This window comes from Gossypium hirsutum, chromosome A01, assembly GCF_007990345.1.
Source record: "Gossypium hirsutum isolate 1008001.06 chromosome A01, Gossypium_hirsutum_v2.1, whole genome shotgun sequence".
Taxonomy (NCBI): Eukaryota; Viridiplantae; Streptophyta; class Magnoliopsida; order Malvales; family Malvaceae; genus Gossypium; species Gossypium hirsutum.
Window position 1 is genome coordinate 23,793,962 of NC_053424.1, and position 26,677 is coordinate 23,820,638.

At 38.3% G+C, this 26,677-nt stretch overlaps 1 non-coding gene across 1 annotated transcript; it reads right to left on the reverse strand.

The window, feature by feature from the left end:
- Positions 1–16,190: 16,190 nt before the first annotated feature.
- LOC121208351 (small nucleolar RNA R71) lies at positions 16,191–16,297 on the reverse strand. The gene has a single exon (XR_005903333.1). It is a non-coding gene; the product is annotated as a small nucleolar RNA R71 (small nucleolar RNA).
- Positions 16,298–26,677: the final 10,380 nt, after the last annotated feature.

Sequence of the window (26,677 nt, forward strand, 5' to 3'; positions counted from 1 at the left end):
AATTTCAATACGAAGAATTTCATTATTATCGCATTTCAACTCAATAGTCTTTTGTCTACAATTCACTACAGCATCATGTAGAGTCAACAAATCCATACCAAAGATGACATTGAATTCATCAAACGGTAAAAGCATCAAATCAGCTGGAAAACAGTAACCCCGAGTCATAAAGGACAATTCTTGCAAGCTTTATCAACTAGAATATACTGGCCTAAATGGTTCGATACTATAATCATAAATTCAGTTGACTCAACAGGTAAACTCTTACTAGACACTAAATTCTTACAAATATACGAATGAGTCGATCTAGGATCAATCAGCAATTACATCAGTGTCATAGAGAGAAAATGTATCAGTGATAACATCTAGTGACGACGCATCTTCACGAGCACGAATAGCGTAAGATCTGGCTGGTGCTCGAGCCTCAGATCTCACAGCAGAATCCTTTGTCGCACCTTTGCTACTAGTCAAATTCCCCATATTTCTAGGTGGCCTCCCTCCGGCAGCTGTATTGCTCAGTCTTGTGTTCAGAAATTTATCTTTCTTAGGTAACTTAGGACAATTTCGAATAAAGTGATCTTGTGAGCCACATCTAAAACAAGCTTTATTATTCATCCAACAATATCCAAAATACCGTCTCCCACACTGTTGACTCTTAGGCTTATTGGCTTTAACACTACCAACGCTCGATACTAAAGTAGCTTGAGCTTTTGGACTCGTATGTTGCTTTCCACGATCTCTGTTAGAATACCCCCACTGAATCTATTGAACGGTTATAATAATCTCTTGATTTCTTTGAAGAGGAATGATATGGTTTACTCATCGACCTTGTAACAGCCCGTTTTTAGTCAAATCAGAACAGTGGTTTCAGGACCACAAATCTAAAGTCAAAATATTTATTTTCTTATTATTTTAATGCCTACAGTATGACTAAATGATTGTGTGAAAGTTTCGTTAAGAAATTTTATAATTTCAATACTTAATTTGATAAAAAGGACTAAATCATGTAAAGTGTAAAATTAGTGTTCTAATAGCTAAACGTGTTTAATAGCTATAAAACTTAAAAGTAAAGGTCCTTATGTGGTAATTAACTCATTTATGGGATAGTGGATGATAGTGGCATGGCATTATTGAAATTTTGAATTAGTAATAAGGTTAAAAAGGTAAATAAGTAATTAAGTTATAATTTAATAAAACAAAAACATAAAATTTGGTCCATTCATCTTCATTAGCCGAATTTATCAAGAAGAAATAGCCATTTTTGAAGCTAGGGATCGGCCAAGCTCATTTGTGCAATTCGTGAGTGATTTTTGTCCCGTTTTTAATGATTTCTATGTTTTTGAGATCGTTGCTTCGTATTTTAGATAGCCCGTACCCTAGATATTGAAATTGTTAAAGATTTATCATGTTGCCATTGTTTAATGCTTGAGTAATTTGATGATTTATGATAGTTTTGGAAGGTTTAATGTTAGATTAATAGCTTTTGTAAAGTGATTTTTGACAAAAATATCAAAAAAGGATTAAATTGAGAAAATGTGAAATGTGGTGGTTAAAAGTGTGAATAATTTGAAAATATGGGCTTCTAGTAACATGTATTAAATTCGGTTAAGCATGGGTTTGTACTAAATTGCATGAATTTGCAATTTTATGTGATAAGGACTAAATTGTGAAAATGTGAAAGTTTAGGGGCAAATGTGTAAAATAGCCCTAATGTATATTTTGGATTGAATAGAATAAATAGTTGATTAATGAGTTAATTTTTAAAATATTTAGATCAAGAAAAATGGAATTCGGATCGGGATCGGGGTAAAACTAAAGTTATCGACTAATCGACTTAATTCACTGTTTTAATATCTAAGGTAAGTTCGTATGTAATAAGAACTATTATAATTATGCTTTTAATGCTTTGATATTACATAAATTGTATATACGGGACTACAGTCATGTTCGATGATAAATCAGCTATATGTGGCACTTAGTGTGCAATTCAACATAGCTTCGGCTATATATGGCACTTAGTGTGCGAGATCGAGATAGCTTTAGCTATATATGGCACCTAATGTACGAGATCGAGATAGCTTCGACTATATATATGGCACTTAGTGTGTGAGAGAGATTATGCAATATGCTCGGTTCAGCATTTGTACAGTTGAATAAGTTTGTTGGGATTATGTTTCTATCGAATAGATTATATGCAAGCGGTTTGTTGACGGGTTGAACGAAGATATTAAACTTCTAGTCGGGATATTAGATTTGAAATAATTTATTGTGTTAGTTGACCGGGCTTGCAAAGCCGAAGACTTTATGTAACACCCCGAACCCGAAACCGACACTGGAGTCGAACACGAGGTGTTAACTGACTTTAACCCCTTATAAAATTTATTTTCCAGACACTGCCCAATCTGAGTACTAGTCGTTTTAAAAATCATATCTTGAGTTTCGTAACTCAAAAATCAGTTTCATGATTTTTCCCAGAAACTAGACTCATGTGCCCATCTATGTATTTTTTTCTAGAATTTTTGGTCGGGCCAATTAGTACAGTTTATTAGTCAAAGTCTCCCATATTGCAGGGGTCGACTACACTGACCTTTGCCCATTACGACTTGAATATCTCCCTGCACAGGGCTTCAATACTGATGCCGTTTGTTTCTATGAAAACTAGACTCAGAGAGAAATCTGTACATATATGGTACGACCTCTAATTATCTCTGGTTAATTTATAATGAATTTCCAAAGTCGGAGCAGGGAATCCAGAAACCGTTCTGGCCCTGTCCCACAAAAATCTGATTATCTCTTAATATACTGCCCATATGATCTTTTCGTTACTTCCTCATGAAAACAGACTCATCGAGCTTCAATTACATAATTTATTCATCAATTAATTCCATTCCTACTATTTTTAGTGATTTTTCAATCTCATGACACTGCTGCTGCCAGCATCTGTTACGAAAGTAACTAGGTCCATTTCATGCCTACCCTTGATCCAACTCAATCGAACATTCGTGCCATTTTCGCATGGCTTAAAGTTTACATGCCAAAGTTCAAACACAACGTAATAGCTTATACATGCCAAAATGTTCTTCTAAGCCAACTAAGAAGAAAGTACCAAAACTTGCTATCCGGTGTGATGACTTCGATGACGGCCTGACCCCGCAAAAATAGATGAGTCCAAGCAACCTATAATGGGTGACAAGGAAACACCGAGTGAGTTTATAACTCAGTAAGTCATAAGCAATGCACTACCATCCATCAATAACATTATCACAAGAGGAAACAAAATGGAACGAGACAATTTACTCCATCCATACCGAACCATACCATAGTTCCTCCAACCTATCGATTCAGTTTCATATCAATTCATGCATTCACATTCCATATACTCATCAATAGGACATTGAGGCATTTTCATAAATCAATTTATTTTCGTTACAATCAAACGACTAAACGGCCTTTCACCCATCCTACGATAAATTTTATGTACGTGACTTCAAGTATATTTGTCACATAGGTTCAAACTTACCGAGCTCAACACCAAGTATAAGCATAGCACTTATTAGCCATGTACTCAAGACACTTACCCGATCCGCTGTCCGCGATCGACTCAATAGTGTCGCACACATAGTGTCCATAATGATTCACGAATGTATATTGAGTCCGCACACTCAGTGCTATATAATCAACTCGCACACTTAGTGCTACGTAATCAAATCGCACACTTAGTGCTACATAGTCAAACTCGCACACTTAGTGCCGCATGGTCAATTCGCACACTTAGTGCATCATATTCATTTCGCACACTTAGTGCAACATAGTCAAATCGCACACTTAGTGCTGTACAATTCAATCCCGCGCACTTAGCGCCAATCTCATGGTCATAAATGGTTATAACCGCACGTTTAGTGCCGAGATCAACAACTCAGTACATCTTACCTCTTTTCTTTTCATTCAACAATTTCATCATCACATACGTACATGCAAATATATATGTATATTTATTCATTCCATTCAGCATCAAAACATAAACATTATGACCATTTGGAATAATACCAACTACATGCTTAATGACTTACCTCGTGTTGGGTAAGACGGTTCCAACTCGGCTACTCGATGACCTTTTCTTTGCCTTTGCTCGATTCACCTCCTTTAACTCCTTAAGCTTAATCAATAATTTAACTAGTTTAACCACCTTGCCAAATATTTACAATCCAATTTCACATGTATATGTATGTTAGTATATTCAGCTAATAACCTCATGCAACTACCATATCATCAAAATCTAATCACCCATGCACATGCATTAGGTAAGTTACCTTTGCTAATTTTAAACCCAACATCACACAAGCTCTCAAGGGATGGCCGAATGCTTCTTTTGTTACCCAACTAATCATTCGACAATTTCATCCCCTTTGCCACCCTTTTATGCCTAATTATCTAAATCAAGATAAGATCATCAACATGCCTAACCATAGCCGAATGTGCAACATTAATCTATCACCTCTATCTCTTAAATACTATCAAGTTCATTTACTTCTAATTTCTTAAGTTCCACATCTTAATGCCCATTATACATAATCAAATTTAACATCATCTATATATTTACTCATATGGCCGAATATACATACCCCCATATAATATCATTTTCATTCCATTTAACACTTAATTTCCACCACATAATCACTTGGCCGATTTTGCTAGCATACAAGCCTATGACCGAATGTCCTTGACCTCTAGTCACCTAGATTTTTATTCTTTAAGCCTCATCCAACTCATATTTTTCATTGACAACCTCCTTAACTTCAATTTATTCACATCTTTAATCATGCTACATTCGACCATTATTTAACAATAATTCATGCATCCTTTTTATTAAACACTCAAAATCAACCATCTTCATACCTCATCACCAAAGACATCAAAATACCAACCAAGAATGTAACATTCATGGCCGAATATCATCTCCATCAATTAACAAAATTTGAACCATGGCTAGGTAGATTTTCACTTACAACTTAAAATATACATGAATCTCAAAGAATAATATCAAACATACCTTAGTCTAGCAAACCACCATAGCCGATTTTCTCAAGCTTTTTCCCCTTCCTTTCTTTCCTCTATTCGGCCAAGGATGTTCAAGAATGAACACTTTTTTTTCTTTCTTCAATTCACGGCAACAAGGGGGTGAGACCATGTTATTTTTTTTTCCATCACCCTTCCTTTCATTATTTAATTATCATGCTTATTATTTTATTTTCCTTACCATACATCACTAACACAACATGTTGGTGACATGTTTCCACCCATAGCATGGCCGGCCACTACATATTAGGGAGGGGGAATTTGACATGCAAGTCCCCTTTTTCTTCCACATGCACTAATAGGTCCTCATGCATTGACCTATCACATTTTAAAATTTTCTCATATAAGTCCTATTGACTAAATTCACATGCAATCGACTAAATCGAAGCTTGAAATTTTCACACATTCATGATTACATATTCTAGACAATAAACATCACATTCAAACCTTTCGGTGACTCGGTTTAGCGGTCCCGAAACCACTTCCCGACTAGGGTTAATTTTGGGCTGTCACAACTCTCCCTCACTTAAGAAATTTTCGTCCTCGAAAATCTTACCGGTAAATAGGTTTGGATATCGTTCTTTCATCGAGCTCTCGGGTTCCCAGGTTGCTTCCTCGATCCCGTGTTTGAGCCACAACACCTTAACCAACGGAACCCTTTTATTTCGCAACTCTTTCACTTCACGAGCTAGGATACGATTCGGTTCTTCTTCATAGCTCAAGTCAAATTAAATTTCAACTTCTGAGGGATTAATCACATGTGACGGATCGGATCTATAACGTCGAAGCATTGAAACATGGAAGACATCGTGCATCCTTTCAAGTTCAGGGGGCAAAATCAATCTATATGCAACCGGCCCCACTCGTTCGGAAATTTCGTACGGCCCAATGAATCTCGGGCTCAACTTGCCCTTACGGCCAAACCTAAGTACCTTTTTCCAAGGCGAAACTTTAAGAAACACTTTATCTCCCACCTGATATTCAATGTCTTTTCGTTTCAAATCCGCATATGATTTCTGACGATCTGTGGCTGCTTTCAGACTTTCACGGATTACCTTTACTTTCTGTTCGGCATCTTTAATCAAATCAACTCCGAAAATTTTACTTTCACCGAGCTCGGTCCAAAACAATGGTGTACGGCATTTACGACCGTACAAAGCCTCGTAAGGTGCCATCTTAATACTTGATTGAAAACTATTGTTGTAAGCGAATTCAATCAAAGGTACATACCGTTCCCATGAACCACTAAACTCAAGGATGCAGCATCTCAGCATATCCTCGAGTATCTGAATTATCCGCTCGGATTGACCATCGGTTTGGGGATGAAAAGCGGTGCTAAAATGCAGCTTGGTACCCAAAGCTTCTTGCAATTTCTTCCAAAATTGCGAGGTGAATCTCGGATCTCTATTCGACACGATAGAAATAGGTACTCCATGTAATCTCACAATCTGAGAAACATACAATTCGGCTAGTTTATCCAATGAAAAATCCGTACGCACGGGCATAAAGTGAGCCGACTTAGTCAGCCTATCAACAACAACCCAAATCGCATCCTTCTTACTTGCGGACAATGGCAGTCCGGACACAAAGTCCATTGTGACTCGGTCCCATTTCCACTCGGGTATCATGATCGGCTGAAGTAACCCTAAAGGCACTTGATGTTCCGCTTTCACTTGTTGACATATTAAACATCTCGAAACAAAGTCGGAGATGTCTTGTTTCATACCATGCCACCAAAACCGACGTTTCAAGTCGTTGTACATTTTCGTGCTCCCCGGGTGAATTGACATTCGGCTACAATGGGCTTCATTCAAAATCATCAGAATGAGTTCCGAATTCCTTGGAACACACAAACGACTTCTAAACCTCAAACAACCATCATCATCAATCTGAAACTCCGATTCCTTGTTCGGAACACACTCAGCTCGTTTTGCAACCAATTCATCATCGACTTCCTGAGCTTCAAGAATTTGATGAGTCAATAATGGTTTGGCTTTTAATTCAGCTACTAACACATTGTCAGGTAGAATAGACAAGTGTACATTCATCGCTCGCAAAGCAAACAGTGATTTCCGGCTTAAGGCGTCCGCAACCACATTAGCCTTTCCCGGGTGGTAATCAATGACAAGCTCGTAATCTTTCAACAACTCAAGCCAACGTCTTTGTCGCAGATTCAAGTCTCGTTGAGTCATCAAATATTTGAGACTTTTGTGATCCGAAAACACATGGCACTTCTCACCAAACAAATAATGTCGCCATATTTTCAATGCAAACACAATGGCGGCTAGTTCGAGATCATGGGTCGGATAATTTCTCTCGTGTGGCTTCAATTGTCTTGACGCATAGGCCACAACTCGACCTTCTTGCATCAATACGCAACCCAACCCAAGTAGGGATGCGTCACTATAAATGACAAACTCTTTACCCGATTCGGGTTGCACCAAAATTGGAGCTTCAGTCAAATGAGTTTTCAGTTGATCGAAGCTTTTCTGACATTTCTCCGTCCATTCGAACTTAACATCCTTTTGAAGTAGCTTCGTCATTGGTGTGGCTATCATCGAGAAACCTTTGACAAATCGTCGGTAATAACCGGCGAGCCCTAGAAAGCTCCGGACTTCGGTAACATTTCTCGGAGGCTTCCAGTTAAGTATGGCTGAAATTTTGCTCGGGTCAACTCGAATACCCATGCGGATACCACATGACCCAAGAAGCTAACCTCTCTTAACCAGAACTCACACTTACTGAACTTAGCATATAACTGCTTATCCCGCAAAATTTGCAACACTTGCCTCAGATGCTCAGCATGTTCGGTCTCATCTCTTGAATAGACCAAGATGTCATCAATAAACACAACTACGAACCGATCCAAATACGGCCTGAAGATCCGATTCATCAAATCCATAAACACCGCAGGGGCATTAGTGAGCCCGAACGGCATCACTAAGAACTCGTAGTGACCGTACCTCGTTCTGAAAGCAGTTTTGGGTACGTCCGAATCTCGAATCCGCAACTGATAATAACCCGATCTCAAATCTATCTTTGAAAACACCGATGCTCCCTTTAATTGATCGAACAGATCATCAATACGCGGTAACGGATACTTATTCTTTATCGTCACTTTATTCAGTTGACGATAGTCAATGCACAACCTCATGGTTCCGTCCTTCTTTTTCACGAACAATACTGGTGCACCCCAAGGTGAGAAACTCGGTCGAGCGAAACCTCTATCCGTCAATTCTTGCAACTGAGCTTTCAACTCTTTTAACTCGGTTAGTGCCATACGATACGGAGCGATCGAAATTGGCGTAGTTCCAGGTACAAGCTCAATACCAAACTCTACCTCCCGAACAGGTGGCAAACCCGGTAACTCTTCAGGAAAAATATCCGGGTATTCACAAACCACCGGCACCGATTCGGGTTTCTTTTCTAACTCCTTGTCATCAAGTACATACGCGAGGTATGCTTCGCACCCTTTCCTTACATATTTCTGGGCCAACATTGCTGATATTACAGCTGGCAACCCTCTTAAGTCCGCAGACTCAACTCGGATTATTTCGTTATTTGCGCACCTCAAATCGATAGTCTTGCTTTTGCAATTCACAACCGCATCATGCGCGGTTAACCAATCCAAACCAAGAATAACATCAAACTCGTCGAACGGCAAAAGCATCAAATCGGCCGAAAAACAGGATTCTCGAATTATTAGAGGGCATCTCTTACACACTTTATCAACAAGTACGCATTGACCCAAAGGGTTTGATACTCGAATTACGAGCTCAGTAGACTCAACAGGTAGAGTCTTACTGGTTGCTAAGGTTTCGCATACATATGAATGAGTAGAACCAGGGTCAATCAATGCAATCACATTAGTATCAAAGAGAGTGAAGGTACCAGTGATGACGTCGGGGGAGGATGCCTCCTCTCGTGCGCGAATGGCATATGCTCTAACAGGAGTACGGTTCTCGGCTCGATCGGCCGTATCAGAGGCCCCCCTCTGACTACCACCCCTGCCTCCTAAAATTCTCGGTGGTCTACCTCTAGATGTCACTCCACTAGGTCTTGCACCTTGAATCTTATTCTTCTCATCCAGCTCCGTGCAATCTCTAATGAAGTGGTCCTTCGAACCGCATCCGTAACAGGCCCTGCTAGTAGACTTGCCCCAACATTCACCTAGGTGTCGTCTTCCACATTGGGGACATTCAGGTTTCTCGTGACGATTATTGCCCACACTAGCTACCGAAGTAGCTCGGGAGCCCATCGATGGTCTTGCCCTGATGGAAATTCTCGCAGTCGCCCTCGACTTATTAATGTCCTCCCTGAACTTCTTTACAGCTGAGAACGGAGCTTTACCCATCGATCTTTTACGATAATCTCTAGCTTCAAATTCAGCCTTCCTCTTCTCCTTTCCAAGTTCTTCCGCCTTGCAGGCTCGTTCGACTAGTGTTACGAATTCTTTTATTTCCAAAATACCCATTAGTAGCTTTAAATCTTCATTCAATCCTTCCTCGAATCTTTTGCACATAGCAACCTCATCAGCTACACACTCCCGGGCATACCTACTGAGTCTTACGAATTCATGTTCGTATTCAGATACAGTCATACGGCCTTGCTTGAGTTCCAAGAACTCCTTACGCTTCTGATCAATGAACCGTTGGCTAATAAATTTCTTTCGAAATTCCGTTTGAAAGAAGTACCAAGTTACTCGCTCGTTCGGGACTATGGAAATCAAGGTCCTCCACCAATAGTAGGCTGAGTCTCGCAACAAAGATACAGCACATTTTAGACATTCGTCAGGTGTGCATGACAATTCATCGAACACCCGAATGGTGTTATCAAGCCAGAACTCGGCCCTTTCGGCATCATCAGTTACTATGGCCTTGAACTCCTCGGCCCCACGCTTCCTAATCAAGTCTACAGGTGGCTTACTCAGCCTCACAGGATCAGCGACTGATGGCATTACAGGCTCTTGGGGTGGATTATTCAAATTTGGGAATTGTTGGACAGCCGGGTTGGTTCGGGCATATTGCGCGACCCACTCATTCATCATGGTAAAGAAGGCTTGTTTAGCCCCCTCACCTTGATTATTCGCAGATGACTGAGGTTCAACAGGCGGCGTCCCTTGTCCAGGAGCAGCCGCTACGCTCTCAACGTCATCCGCTAGGGTTCTTTCTTCACCGGGGTCCATTTACTAATCAAAACAAAAACATTTCAACCGTCGGAAGTCATCACACATTTAAACATTAACATTCGGCATGTATAGCTAGACTCATACGCGCTATGGTAGTCCTAGAACCGACTAAACCATAGCTCTGATACCAATCAAATGTAACACCCCGAACCCGAAACCGACACCGGAGTCGAACACGAGGTGTTAACTGACTTTAACCCCTTATAAAATTTATTTTCCAGACACTGCCCAATCTGTGTACTAGTCGTTTTAAAAATCATATCTTGAGTTTCGTAACTCGAAAATCAGTTTCGTGATTTTTCCCAGAAACTAGACTCATGTGCCCATCTATTTATTTTTTTTCTAGAATTTTTCGTCGGGCCAATTAGTACAGTTTATTAGTCAAAGTCTCCCATATTGCAGGGGTCGACTACACTGACCTTTGCCCATTACGACTTGGATATCTCCCTGCACGGGGCTTCAATACTGATGCCGTTTGTTTCTATGAAAACTAGACTCAGAGAGGAATCTGTACATATATGGTACGACCTCTAATTATCTCTGGTTAATTTATAATGAATTTCCAAAGTCGGAGCAGGGAATCCAGAAACCGTTCTGGCCCTGTCCCACAAAAATCTGATTATCTCTTAATATACTGCCTATATGATCTTTTCGTTACTTCCTCATGAAAACAGACTCATCGAGCTTCGATTACATAATTTATTCATCAATTAATTCCACTCCTACTATTTTTAGTGATTTTTCAATCTCATGACACTGCTGCTGCCAGCATCTGTTACGAAAGTAACTAGGTCCATTTCATGCCTACCCTTGATCCAACTCAATCGAACATTCGTGCCATTTTCGCATGGCTTAAAGTTTACATGCCAAAGTTCAAACACAACGTAATAGCTTATACATGCCAAAATGTTCTTCTAAGCCAACTAAGAAGAAAGTACCAAAACTTGCTATCCGGTGTGATGACTTCGATGACGGCCTGACCCCGCAAAAATAGATGAGTCCAAGCAACCTATAATGGGTGACAAGGAAACACCGAGTGAGTTTATAACTCAGTAAGTCATAAGCAATGCACTACCATCCATCAATAACATTATCACAAGAGGAAACAAAATGGAACGAGACAATTTACTCCATCCATACCGAACCATACCATAGTTCCTCCAACCTATCGATTCAGTTTCATATCAATTCATGCATTCACATTCCATGTACTCATCAATAGGACATTGAGGCATTTTCATAAATCAATTTATTTTCGTTACAATCAAACGACTAAACGGCCTTTCACCCATCCTACGATAAATTTTATGTACGTGACTTCAAGTATATTTGTCACATAGGTTCAAACTTACCGAGCTCAACACCAAGTATAAGCATAGCACTTATTAGCCATGTACTCAAGACACTTACCCGATCCGCTGTCCGCGATCGACTCAATAGTGTCGCACACATAGTGTCCATAATGATTCACGAATGTATATTGAGTCCGCACACTCAGTGCTATATAATCAACTCGCACACTTAGTGCTACGTAATCAAATCGCACACTTAGTGCTACATAGTCAAACTCGCACACTTAGTGCCGCATGGTCAATTCGCACACTTAGTGCATCATATTCATTTCACACACTTAGTGCAACATAATCAAATCGCACACTTAGTGCTGTACAATTCAATCCCGCGCACTTAGCGCCAATCTCATGGTCATAAATGGTTATACCCGCACGTTTAGTGCCGAGATCAACAACTCAGTACATCTTACCTCTTTTCTTTTCATTCAACAATTTCATCATCACATACGTACATGCAAATATATATGTATATTTATTCATTCCATTCAGCATCAAAACATAAACATTATGACCATTTGGAATAATACCAACTACATGCTTAATGACTTACCTCGTGTTGGGTAAGACGGTTCCAACTCGACTACTCGATGACCTTTTCTTTGCCTTTGCTCGATTCACCTCCTTTAACTCCTTGAGCTTAATCAATAATTTAACTAGTTTAACCACCTTGCCAAATATTTACAATCCAATTTCACATGTATATGTATGTTAGTATATTCGGCTAATAACCTCATGCAACTACCATATCATCAAAATCTAATCACCCATGCACATGCATTAGGTAAGTTACCTTTGCTAATTTTAAACCCAACATCACACAAGCTCTCAAGGGATGGCCGAATGCTTCTTTTGTTACCCAACTAATCATTCGACAATTTCATCCCCTTTGCCACCCTTTTATGCCTAATTATCTAAATCAAGATAAGATCATCAACATGCCTAACCATAGCCGAATGTGCAACATTAATCTATCACCTCTATCTCTTAAATACTATCAAGTTCATTTACTTCTAATTTCTTAAGTTCCACATCTTAATGCCCATTATACATAATCAAATTTAACATCATCTATATATTTACTCATATGGCCGAATATACATACCCCCATATAATATCATTTTCATTCCATTTAACACTTAATTTCCACCACATAATCACTTGGCCGATTTTGCTAGCATACAAGCCTATGACCGAATGTCCTTGACCTCTAGTCACCTAGATTTTTATTCTTTAAGCCTCATCCAACTCATATTTTTCATTGACAACCTCCTTAACTTCAATTTATTCACATCTTTAATCATGCTACATTCGACCATTATTTAACAATAATTCATGCATCCTTTTTATTAAACACTCAAAATCAACCATCTTCATACCTCATCACCAAAGACATTGAAATACCAACCAAGAATGTAACATTCATGGCCGAATATCATCTCCATCAATTAACAAAATTTGAACCATGGCTAGGTAGATTTTCACTTACAACTTAAAATATACATGAATCTCAAAGAATAATATCAAACATACCTTAGTCTAGCAAACCACCATAGCCGATTTTCTCAAGCTTTTTCCCCTTCCTTTCTTTCCTCTATTCGGCCAAGGATGTTCAAGAATGAACACTTTTTTTTTCTTTCTTCAATTCACGGCAACAAGGGGGTGAGACCATGTTATTTTTTTTTCCATCACCCTTCCTTTCATTATTTAATTATCATGCTTATTATTTTATTTTCCTTACCATACATCACTAACACAACATGTTGGTGACATGTTTCCACCCATAGCATGGCCGGCCACTACATATTAGGGAGGGGGAATTTGACATGCAAGTCCCCTTTTTCTTCCACATGCACTAATAGGTCCTCATGCATTGACCTATCACATTTTAAAATTTTCTCATATAAGTCCTATTGACTAAATTCACATGCAATCGACTAAATCGAAGCTTGAAATTTTCACACATTCATGATTACATATTCTAGACAATAAACATCACATTCAAACCTTTCGGTGACTCGGTTTAGCGGTCCCGAAACCACTTCCCGACTAGGGTTAATTTTGGGCTGTCACACTTTAGCCGATAAAAGAAGAAAGCTGAATCAGAGGCTAAAGGTTCGAAGAAGAGATCGATGATTAAATCTTATGATTCCTTGTCAAAGAAATCAAGAGATTATTTTAACCGATCGACCACTTCAATGGGATATTCCAATAGAGATCGCGGAAAGCAATACACTAGTCCTAAAGCTCAAGCTACATCAGTATCAAGTGTTGGCAACGTGAACGACATTAAACCTGAGTGTCAACAGTGCGAAAGATAACATTTTGGAGATTGTTGGATGAAAAATAATAATAGAGCTTGTTACAGTTGTAGTTCGCAAGATCATTTTATCCGAGATTGTCCTAAGTTAAATGAAAAAGATAAATCTCAGAATGTAAGATTAAGCAATATAGTTACTCGAGGGAGGCTACTGGTAAACCGTAATTTATACATATATCTATCCTATGCTTAGCACACTTTATGGATGATTTTTCCTTAAAATTGGTGAATTCGATGCTCCTAATGCCTTAATTCATGTTTTATACTTAAGCGAGCATAAGAGAGTGAAAGAAACAAGAAACAAGCCAAAAACGGAGAAAATGGGCCAATGTACGAAATCAACACGGCCTGGATTTCCTCACACGGGCAAACCACACGGCCGTGTCCCTTTGGCAAGGTCAAAGCACGATTTACACGGGTATATCACATGCCCCTGCACATTTAATAGCCTTGACCACAGTCTTAAGCAATCGCACATGGGCGTGTCACACGGGCGTGTCCCTGCCGAGCCCAAGTTTAGTCCAATTCGAAAAAGGCCAATTTTGAGGGCTCTTAGGCATTCCAAAGCCTATTTAAACACCTGATGAGGCACCTAGACGGGGGATGCAAAAGAGAAAGCAAGGAACTGCTCAAGGAAAGCCGATCGATCCATCTCAGAAGTCGGATTCACCATCAAGACTAAAGATCTCCCTTCAAATTCCCTCAAGAGTTTTGGGTTTTCTTATGTTTTGTAATTTTAATTCTTTTGAGATGTTTTCTTTCATTAGTATGAACTAAAACCCCTAAATACCTAAGGGGGATGAAACCTAAGAAGGATCTTGTTATTATTATCTGAATTGTATGATAAATATTTGACTTGTTCTTAATTATGTGTTCTTAATTCTTGTTTTGATATTCCAGGATATTGATTCAAGTTAAGCTCTTATTCAGAGGAGGAATAGACCCTGTCTAAGAGTAAATTTGTCATAATTAAGCGGAGTTGATTGCGCGCCTAGAGATAGGGTGACAAGATTTTGCCGAATTAGGGCGAAACCTAATAAGGGGATTCATAGATCGAGTTAATGCAACCCTAGGGCGTTAATTAGAAAGAGATTTCAATTATTCAATCTAGGGTTAGACGTTGTTAGTCTCGAGAGAGATAATAATATAACTTAGGGATCTCTACGGAACAAGTTGAATGAATAAATCGTCTGATTCAGAGACAAATAACAAGTGAAGTCTAGGTGGATTTTTCCTTAGGTATTGTCTTAATCAATTGAGTTTTCCAAAAAAGTATTTTTCCCAAATTTCTTTTCTATGATTTCTTAGTTTAGTTAATTAGTTAGATAAACAAAACCCTTTTATTTTTTAGGCTAGATAATAAAAAGAAAGTTGATACTGGTATTTTTAGTTCTATTGGGTTCGATAATCCGGTCTTGCTAAAGCTATACTACTGTTCGATAGGTACTCTTGCCTTCATCATGATAATAGTTAGTTTCAAGAACGATTCATTATAAATATTTAAACCCTGTCACGAATATCACGTATCAAGTTTTTTACACCGTTGCCGGGGAACTAAGATATTAGGAACACTTGATTTTTATTACTTTAGCCATTTTACTTTTATTGCAATTTAAATTTTTATTTTCTTTTCTAATTCTTCATTTATTTTCTTCTAACAGGTTTTTCTAGTTTATGACCAGAAAAAAACCCATCAGGACCACTACTTTTTGCCGGTGAGATCGACCGCACAGTTCGCAGAAACCGAAGAGAAATAAGGCGAAGCCTAAGATACATAGAGGACGAGCAAGAGGACGATACTTCAACCACAACTGAAGAGATGGCTGAAAACCAAGAAAATCTGCTACCTCCTACGATTGTTGCTGATCCAGTAAATCAGAATCCTGCTCCACGCACTATGTATGATTATGCTAAACCTAATTTAACAGGAACTGAGTCAAGTATAGTTAGACCTGCTATTGCTGCAAATAATTTTGAACTGAAACCTAACACAATTCAAATGATACAATAGTTTGTTCAGTTTGATGGTTTGCAGGACGAGGATCCCAATGTTCACTTGGCAAATTTCCTAGAATTTTACGATACCTTTAAAATTAATGGCGTTTCTGATTATGCCATCCGCCTTCAGTTGTTTCCCTTTTCATTAAGGAATAAGGCTAAACAATGGTTGAACTCGTTACCACGAGGGTCAATCACTACTTGGGAACAAATGACTGAAAAATTTTTATTAAAATATTTTCCGCCAGCTAAAATAGCTAAATTACGTAATGATATCTCTTCTTTTGTGCAGATGGATTTAGAAACACTCTACGATGCATGGGAGAGATACAAGGACCTTTTGAGAAGGTGCCTTCACCATAGGTTACCGCTTTGGCTACAGGTTCAAACGTTTCATAATGGCTTAAATCTTTCAACTCGGCAGATGATTGATGCAGCCACTAGAGGAACCATCAATAATAAGACACCTGAAGATACCTATGAATTTATAGAGGAGATGTCACTGAATAACTATCAGTGGCAAGTCATGAGGACAAAGCCAACGAAAACAGTCGGCGTTTATAACGTCGATTCGGTCACCATGCTCTCTAATCAAGTAGAACTCTTGAATAAGAAAATTGATGGTTTTCTTAGCTCTTCACAGGTTCACCCAGTAATGCAGTGCAAAGCAAATAGAGGTGGATTGAGCAATTCAAAATACCCACCTTATGGCCACAACATGGAGAACGAGCAGTTAAATTACATGGGTAATAATCCTCGATCTCAAAACAATCCTTATAGCAATACTTACAACGCAGGTTGGAGGAATCACCTAAATTTTTCATGGGGAGGCCAAGGAAATCAGAAACCACCACCCCCTCCAAGCTTTCAGCAATCACCATATCAGCAGGAGAAAAAGCTGAACCTTAAGGCCAAATTCATCTCGGTGTCAGAGACTCATTTTCAGAATACCGAGACGGCACTCAAAAACCAACAAGCAATAATCTAGGGGCTCGAAACTCAGATTGAACAACTCGCCAAGTTGATTTCTGAACGACCACAAGGTAGCCTGCCAAGCAACACTGAATCTAACCCAATGGAGCAACTCAATACAATTGCCATTCAAGATGAGGAAGGATTAGTGGCAAAACCAAGGCCAGAAATGGTGGTAAGCGAAGGTAAGAATGAAGTAGGCCAAAATGAACAAAAATCGGTAAGTACAGAATATAAACCTCGTGTGCCATACCCCAATGAGACAGGGAAAGACCGCTGAGATGAACAATTTGGTAAATTCCTTAAACTTTTAAAAAAACTACATATTAACCTACCGTTTATTGAAGCACATTTGCAGATGCCGAACGCAGTCAAATTTTTAAATGAGCTTCTAGCAAATAAACGAAAGTTAGATGAAAGGTCGCATGTGGAGCTGAACGCGGTTTGCCCAGCCATTCTTCAGAATAAGCTACCCAACAAACTAAAAGATCCAGAGAGTTTTATGATTCCTTGTTTAATTGGTAGTTTAGATGTTAATAATACGTTGGCTGATCTATGGGCTACTATTAATGTTATGCCTTACAAATTGTTTAAGCAACTAGGTCTAGGGAAACCCAAACAAGCTAGGATGAGCATCAATTAGCAGATAAAACTGTCAGATTTCCTAGGGGTATCATTGAAGATGTACTCGTTAAAATTGACAAATTTATATTCCCAGTTGATTTTGTTGTTTTAGACATAGAAGAGAACAGTAATGTTCCTTTAATTTTGGGAAGGCCATTTTTAGCAACTGCTAGAACAATTATTGACGTTGGCACAGGTGAACTCACACTTCGTGTAGGAGACGAAACAATCAACCTTCAAGCTTGCAACTCGAACAACACATCAAAAATTGAAGGTGATTGTACAAATTGTTCTACTAAGACTGATCATACAGTACAACCTATTTTGCAGGAAATAAGTTCGAAGCACACACATCAGCCATGTTCAATCCGTAACAAAGAATCTACCCATGAAGAACAAACGTTACCAATCGAGGAGTTAGATGAATGGCTGACATTTAAACCGAGAAAACATGATAAACCAAAACTATGCCAAAACAAGCTCAATGCCTCACCAAATCAACTTCAAGTTGGAGACAAAGTACTACTAGATGCAGCAGATCCTTGAATCGCCACTTCTAAACCGAATGAAGAAACCCCTCTTATGGTAACTAGCATTTTTACATACGGTACGGTCAAGGTAAATCACCCCAAATTTGACACGTTCAAGGTAAATAGTACTCGTCTTAAACCTTATGTTGATAAAATTTATAGCAGGGATGAGGAGTGTAAACTCCTCGATCCACCATTATCACACACCAGAGCGGTAAGTCAAGCTTAGACTATAAATAAGCGCTTCTCGAGAGGCAACCCAAGCACTAACAATATTAATTTCTTTAAATTTTAGTTTTAACATCTAACATACTAACCGACTCATGGAACGCAGGCTTTCTAAAGCACACACGGTCAGGCACACGGTGCATGCCTTAGGCCATGTAAAAAAAGGGCAAAATTTTCCCCAACACGGGATGCGATAAGTCGCCACGGCCGTGCGTTAGGACTGTGGGCGAATATGCCAAAACAACACAGGCGTGCGACACACTCGTGTCGTAGAATCGTGGTTGAACCTGAGAAAATAGCACGGGCATTCACTACGCCCGTGTCTAGAACCCGTGGTCGAACCTGTCAGATTAACATGGGCGTGGGCCTACATACACGGGCGTGGGAGAAGTGAACGAAGACAGACACGGCCGTGCGACAGGGCCGTGTGCACCCACACGCCCAAGGAACATGGGCGTGGGCCAAATGTCAGACGCGCCCAAATTCAAAATTCACGAATCACACGGGCAAAAATTGGGGAACACGAGCGTGTCCCCTGGCCATGTGTCCCAAAATTTATAAATACCCTTCACTATTCATCTTCTTCACCCAAAATCCCTAACCCTAACTGCTACAAGTCCACACGGCCTCCCTGCCACTCCCGTGCGCCACCTCCAACTCTATTTTTGACACCCATTCTCATCTTTTTAGCGTTTGTTTACTCTTTTTTCTCTATTTTCTTCATCCCTTTTACTAATTTTATGATTCTTATGGTTTTATTTGTCAGTTTTTTTTGTTTATATTCATAGTTCTCACTATAGTCATGCTTATACGTTTATTCTTTGCCATTTTAGTCAATGCTTTCTGATATATTCATTCTTTTTGCGTGTTCCCATAAGAGTCTAGTTCATTCATTTTATGTTGAAAATAATCATGCTTTTATTATGTCAATTGCTATATAAACTTCTATCATTTAGATTAAATTGCTGAATATTGTTGGTTGGACTGGTTAGTTTAACTATATTCATGATTACTTCTTGAGTTAGTTAGTTATGTTATATTCTTTGTTCTTCTTCCAGGTATACCATGTCAAGCTCACGTGGCAAGAAAACTGCCGTTCCCGCTTCGAAAAAAGAGGAAAGGGGCGTCTTCCTTGGGCCCTACCGCTAAAATTCGCCACCCATACCTCCAATCTCCACCCGGCAATCAGGAGGAACTATTCCAAATCCTACGAACACGACCTTTAGGTGTGGGCCACTGCATTGACTAGACAGCGCTTGCTCAAGTCCAGTTAGCTGACGATGTACGAGCACTCCTGACAACCCTTTTATTTTTTAGGTTAGATAATAAAAAAAAATTGATACTTGCCTTCATCATGATAATAGTTAGTTTCAAGAATGATTCATTATAAATATTTAAAACCTGTCAGAATATCACGTATCAGCTGCCAAGAAATACAGGAAATACAAGTGATAGTCGTGGTATAACGAAAGATTCTACAGTGATATCTGAGGCTAGAGTACCTGTGAGAGCCTACGCTATTCGCGTTCGCGAAAAAGCGTCATCACCAGATGTTATTACTGGTACATTTTCTCTTTACGATACTAATGTTATTGCATTGATTAATCCTGGATCAACTCATTCATATATATGTATGAATATGGTGTCTAATAAGAGTTTGTCTGTTGAGTCTACTGAGTTTGTGATTAGAGTATCGAACCCCTTAGGCAAGTATGTTCTAGTTGACAAAGTATGCAAAAATTGTCCTTCAATGACTCGGGGTCACTGTTTTCTGGCTGATTTGGTGTTTTTGCCATTTGATGAGTTCGATATGATTTTGGGTATGGACTGGTTGACTATGCCTGATGCAGTTGTGAATTGTAGACGAATGATTATTGAATCGAAATGTCAGAACAGTGATTGAGTCTAATGTTTCAAGTGAATTACCTACTGTGATATTGTCTATGTTAGTTCAGAAATGTATGAAAAAGGGCTGTGATGCATATCTTGCATACGTACCAGATATAAAGGTGTCTAAATCAAAGATTGAATTAGTATCAGTTGTCCATGAATATCCAGATGTATTTCCTAAAGAATTATCGGGGTTGCCACGTATTAGAGAGGTTGACTTTTCTATTGAATTAGTGCCAGGAACTTCACCAATATCTATAGCTCCATATAGAATGGCTCTAACAGAGTTGAAAGAGTTGAAAGCTTAGTTGCTAGAGTTAATGGATAGAGGTTTTGCATGACCTAGTTTTTCACCCTGGGGTGCGCCAGTATTGTTTGTAAAGAAGATAGACGGGTCAATGAGAATGTGTATTGATTATCAACAGCTCAACAAAAGGTTACAATAAAGAATAAATATCCATTGCCAAGAATAGACGATTTGTTTGATCAGTTGAAAGGTGCAACAGTGTTTTCAAAGATTGATTTGAGATTTGGTTATTATCAGTTGCAAGTTAAAGACCCAGATGTGATGAAAACTGTGTTCAGAACGAGGTACGAACACTATGAATTCCTTGTTATGCCTCTTGGCCTAACTAATGCTCCTGCCATTTTTATGGATTTCATGAACTAGATCTTGAGACCGCATTTAGACAAATTTGTTGTTGTGTTCATTGACGACATTCTGATCTATTCACGAGATAAGTCTGAGCATACCGAGCATTTGAAGATTGTGTTGCAAACCTTAAGAGATAAGCAACCATATGCTAAATTCAGTAAATGTGAGTTTTGGTTTAGAGAAGTCAAATTTTTAGGGCACATTGTTTCAACGGAAGGTATTAGAATTGATCCAAGCAAAATTTCAATAGTTATTGACTGGAAACCACTAAGGAATGTATCCGAAGTCAAAAGCTTTCTGGGGTTAACTGGTTATTATCGATGTTTTGTAAAAGGATTCTCAATGATTACTACATCGTTGATCAAATTGTTACAGAAAGATGTGAAGTTTGAGTGGTTTAAGAAGTGTCAACAAAGTTTTGATCAATTGAAAGCCTTATTAACCGAAGCACCGGTATTGGTTCAACCTGAGTCAGGTAAAGAATTTGTGATTTTCAGTGATGCGCCATTGAACGATTTGTGTGTTGATGCAAAAGGGAAAAGTTATAGCTTCTGCCTCCAGATAGTTGAAGCCGTATGAAAAGAATTATCAGACACACGATTTAGAGTTGGCTGCTATTGTTTTCGTATTGAAAATTTGGCGACATCATTTATACAGTGAAAAATGCCATATCTTTACTGATCATAAGAGTTTAAAGTATATTAAGACTCAGAAAGATCTGAATTTGCAATAACGAATATGGCTTGAACTATTGAAAGATTATGAGTTAGTGATTGATTATCACCCGAGGAAAACGAATGTGGTTGCGGATGCTTTGAGTAGAAAGTCATTGTTTGCCTTGAGAGCAATGAATTCACAGTTGACATTATCCAATGATGGTTCGATCTTAGCTGAGTTAAAAGCTAAACCAGTATTTCTTCAGCAAATTTGCAAAGTGCAAAGGTGTGATAGTGAATTGCAAGCTAAAAGAGTACAATATGAGTCGACTAGTGATTCAAAGTATCAAATCGGATCCAATGATTGTTTGATGTTCTAAGATAGAATCTGTATACCGAAAAATCCAGAATTGATTCATAAAATTTTACACGAGTCAAATAGTGGTTGCTTATCAGTTCATCTTGGGAGTACTAAAATGTACAATGGTTTGAAACAACTGTATTGGTGGTTGGGTATGAAATGAGACATTTCTGAATTTGTATCGAAGTGTTTGATTTGTCAGCAAGTGAAAGCTAAGCATCAAGTGCTTTCAGGACTACTTCAGCCAGTAATGATACCTGAGTGAAAATGGGATAGAGTTACGATGGATTTCATATCGTGATTACCCTTGTCTCTGAAGAAGAAAGATGCAATTTGGGTTGTCGTTGATTGACAGAAAAAATATGCACATTTTATTCCGGTACGTGCTGACTTTTCACTTGATAAATTGGCTGAGTTGTATATTTTTGAAATCATTAGATTGCACAGGGTGCCAATTTCGATTATTTCGGATAGAGATCCGAGATTTACATTGCATTTTTGGAAGAAATTGCAAGAAGCTCTGGGTACAAAGTTAAATTTCAATACAGCTTGTCATCTGCAAACCGACAGTTAGTTTGAGAGAGTAATTCAGATTCTTGAAGATATGCTCAGATGTTGTGTTTTAGAGTTTGAAGGCAATTGGGAGAAATATTCACCTTTGATTGAATTTGTGTATAACAACAGCTTTTAATCGAGCATAAAAATGGCACCGTACGAAGCTTTGTATGGTTGCAAATGCCGAACTCCTTTGTACTGGACAGAGCTTAGGGAGAAACAGATTCACGGGGTTGATTTGGTTAAAGAAACTGAAGATAAAGTGAAAGTAATTCGCAAATTTTTGTAAGCAGCTTTAGATCGTCATAAATCATACGCGGATTTGAAATGAAAAGACATTGAATTTTAGATCAGTGACAAGGTGTTTTTGAAAGTGTCTCCGTGGAAGAAAATCCTTCGATTTGGTCATAAAGGCAAATTAAGTCCATGATTTATCGGGTCATATGAGATTATGGAACGAATAGGGCCAGTGGCATATCGACTAACTTTACCCTCGGAGTTAGAAAAGATTCATAATGTATTTCATGTATCGATGTTGCGTCGATATAGATCAGATCCATCACTTGTAATTTCTCCGTCAGAGATTGAAATTCAACCCGATATGACATACAACGAAGAACCAATCAGAATTCTAGCACGTGAGGTTAAACAGTTGAGAAATAAAAGCATAGCTCTCGTGAAAGTACTTTGGCAACGTCACAGTATTGAAGAGGCTACATGGGAACCCGAGGAAGATATGAGAAAATAGTACCCTAACCTATTCACTGATAAGATTTTCAAGGACGAAAATCCCTAAGGGGGGAAAGTTGTAATAGCCCGTTTTTAGTCAAATCAGAATAGTAGTTTTGGGACCACAAATTTGAAGTTGAAATATTTATTTTATTATTATTTTAACGCCTACAGTATGATTAAATGATTGTGTGAAAGTTTCGTTAAGAAATTTTATCATTTGAATGCTTAATTTGATAAATAGGACTAAATCGCGTAAAGTATAAAGTTAGTGTTCTCATAGCTAAAGGTGTTTAATAGCTATAGAACTTAAAAGTAAAGGTCCTTATATGGTAATTAACCCATTTATGGGATAGTGGATGATAGTGGCATGGCATTGTTGAAATTTTGAATTAGTAATAAGGTTAAAAAGGTAAATGAGTAATTAAGTTATAATTTAATAAAACAAAAACATAAAATTTGATTCATTCATCTTCATTAGCCGAATTTATCAAGAAGAAATAGCCATTTTTGAAGCCAGGGTTCGGCCAAGCTCATTTGTGCAATTGGTGATGATTTTTGTCCCGTTTTTAATGATTTCTATGTTTTTGAGATTGTTACTTCGTATTTTAGCTAGCTCGCACCCTAGATATTGAAACTGTTAAAGATTTATCATGTTTCCATTGTTGAATGCTTGAGTAATTTGATGATTTATGATAGATTTGGAAGGTTTAATGTTAGACTAATAGCTTTTGTAAAGTGATTTCTGACAAAAATGTCAAAAAGGGATTAAATTGAGAAAATGTGAAATGTGGTGATTAAAAGTGTGAATAATTTGAAAATATGGGCTGCTAGTAACATGAATTGAATTCGGTTAAGCATGGGTTTGTACTAAATTGCATGAATTTGCAATTTTATGTGATAAGGACTACATTGTAAAAAATGTGAAAGTTTAAGGGAAAATGTGTAAAAGAGCCCTAATGTATATTTTGGATTGAATTGAATAAATAGTTGATTAAATGAGTTAATTTTTATTATATTTAGATCAAGAAAATCGGAATTCGGATCGGGATCCGGGAAAAACGAAAGTTATCGACTAATTGACTTGATTCACCGTTTTAATATCTGAGGTAAGAACATATGTTATAAGCATTGTTATAATTATGCTTTTAATGCTTTGATATTGCATAAATTGTATATACGGGATTACAGTCATGTTTGATGATAAATCAGCTATATGTGGCACTTAGTGTGCGATTCAACATAGCTTCGGCTATATATGGCACTTAGTGTGTGAGATCGAGATAGCTTCAGCTATATATGGCACTTAGTATGCAAGATTGAGATAGCTTCGGCTATATATATGGCACTTAGTGTGAAATTTGAGACTATGTACGGAACTTAGTGTGTGAGATATCGAGTATTCAATGGTATTCCGAATATGTATGAGCTTGTTATGGATTCGTACAAGTATGTACATACATGGTATGAGCTTTAAATCGAAGAAGGTAAAAAGTTTGCATATAAGCATATGAATAAGAATGTGAAAGGTTTGTTAGCAATTATGAATTTCATGTTAATATGTTTAAATTGATGAATGATGTATTTGTGATTAGTTAAGTTTATATCATATGAGCTTACTAAGCTATAAAGCTTACTTTGTTTATTTTCCATGTCGTATAGTGATTTAAAAGCTAGCTCAGATTCAGAGATCGTTGGAGACTACGTCACACTATCCAATCACCATTTTGGTACTTTTGATCTCATAGTTTGGTCATATGGCATGTATAGGATTATGGTCATTTTGATATGTATCTTGGTAGTGAATTTTTCCATTTGGAAATGGCTTATGAATGGTTATGTTTTGGTAATGATGTTGGCCAAATGAATTGGCATTGTAAATGTCTATATTTTGCTTTGTATATATATATATAGCCATGGATGATTGTAATATAATGATTTTCGAGTTTTGTCGTGATTCTCGATATTTTGGTAAAGTTTTTAAAATTAGGTATTTGGTTGTGAAATTCATAATTGGAGGGTGTAAATAGGCTTATGGAAGGCCCATGTGTTGGCCGAAACCCGATAGGGTTTTTGAATTTTGGACTTAAGAAGTTAGGGGATTTGGATAGGTGGTCTTATTAAAAATTGTGGGTAAAATGTATCACAAATGAGCCTTTGGTAAAGTGGCTAAGTGATGCCACTAGGGAGATAAAAAGGTGGCGTGTAAGTGGTTTGGGGAAGACCTGGGTTCGATTCCCTATAATGGCAAATGTGATGTTAATTTTTATGCTTTGAGCATGCAGGAGTTGTAGCCGAATGGAACTCTGTGGGAGAGAGTTTGAATCAGTCAAATGCATGGATTAAGGAGTGATAAGAGGAGAGATTTTAGGGATTTGAAAGAGGGATTAGATTTAGCCGAATAGGGGGATTAGGGAGGAGAAATCGGCTAGGGGGAATTTGAGGGTTGTATATTCGGCATTAGGCTATAGTTGTGCCGATTTTCCTCTGTTTGAACACCGTAGAACCATTCTTTTCTTTTTATTTTCTTCTCTAACTGAAACTGCCACCCTTCCCATTCATCTTTCTCTCTTTTCTTTTTCGAAACCAGTCCATTATTCCCTTTTGCTTCATCTACTACTCCCTTTCTTATCTTCACTTTTGCCAAAAAGCCACAAAAGCCGAAACCTGTGAAGCTTGGTTGTGCCGATTCTATTGTTGACCAGCAACCTTCTTTTCTCTTCACTTTTTGGTGGCCAATTCCTTCTTCTGTCGAACTCTAAGTGGTACAAAGGAAGACGGTGGTAAGTATTCGTACTCTAATCGATCTAGTAGTAACTGTTGACAAAAGCCGAAACCCCTCTATAGTTTAGGGAGGTTGTCGATTTGAGATATGAGCCTTATTGGGCTTTTTCATTTGATTCTTATGGTTTGTGGAGTAGATAACTTTGGAGGAGCAGCAAGGCTTGGGGTATCGATTTGGATAACTTGGATCGAGCGTCGGACTCGGTGCAGGTAAGTGATCTATGGCCATTAGGGGGTTCTTTGGCCGAATATGGTAGGGTGGATTTTGGGTTTGATAAGCATGATTTGTACACTAAGTATGGTGATGGTTAATTGTAGATTGGCGTGGGAGACTTTGCTAGTGAACGTCACAAAACAGGTGTGTAACGAACCCTCTTTCGTAGCTTAACTCGATATTTTCTGAAAAGCCGAAATGCCGAAATTTTGGCATTTCGAGGACTTGTGAGCATGCGAACGCTCATTGGTTAGTTAGATTCACTAAGTAGATGATCGGGATCATTGGAACAGGTAAGTGAACGATTTTCGGCATCATGGTAAGTTGGGCCTCTAGGGGCTGAAATCGGGCCCAATGGGCTTCCGAGCCCATTTGGGTAAATTTGGTAAAAATTGGAATCTTGTCAGATTGCGCATTAATACGGCTTAGACCATTAAGGAGAAGGTCCAAATGGACCTAGATGACTAATTCGGCTATGTAGGGCCCATTAGGGGTTTTTGGCCCAATAACTCGGCTTCGCTAAGAATGGGCTAAAATCGCTATCAAAA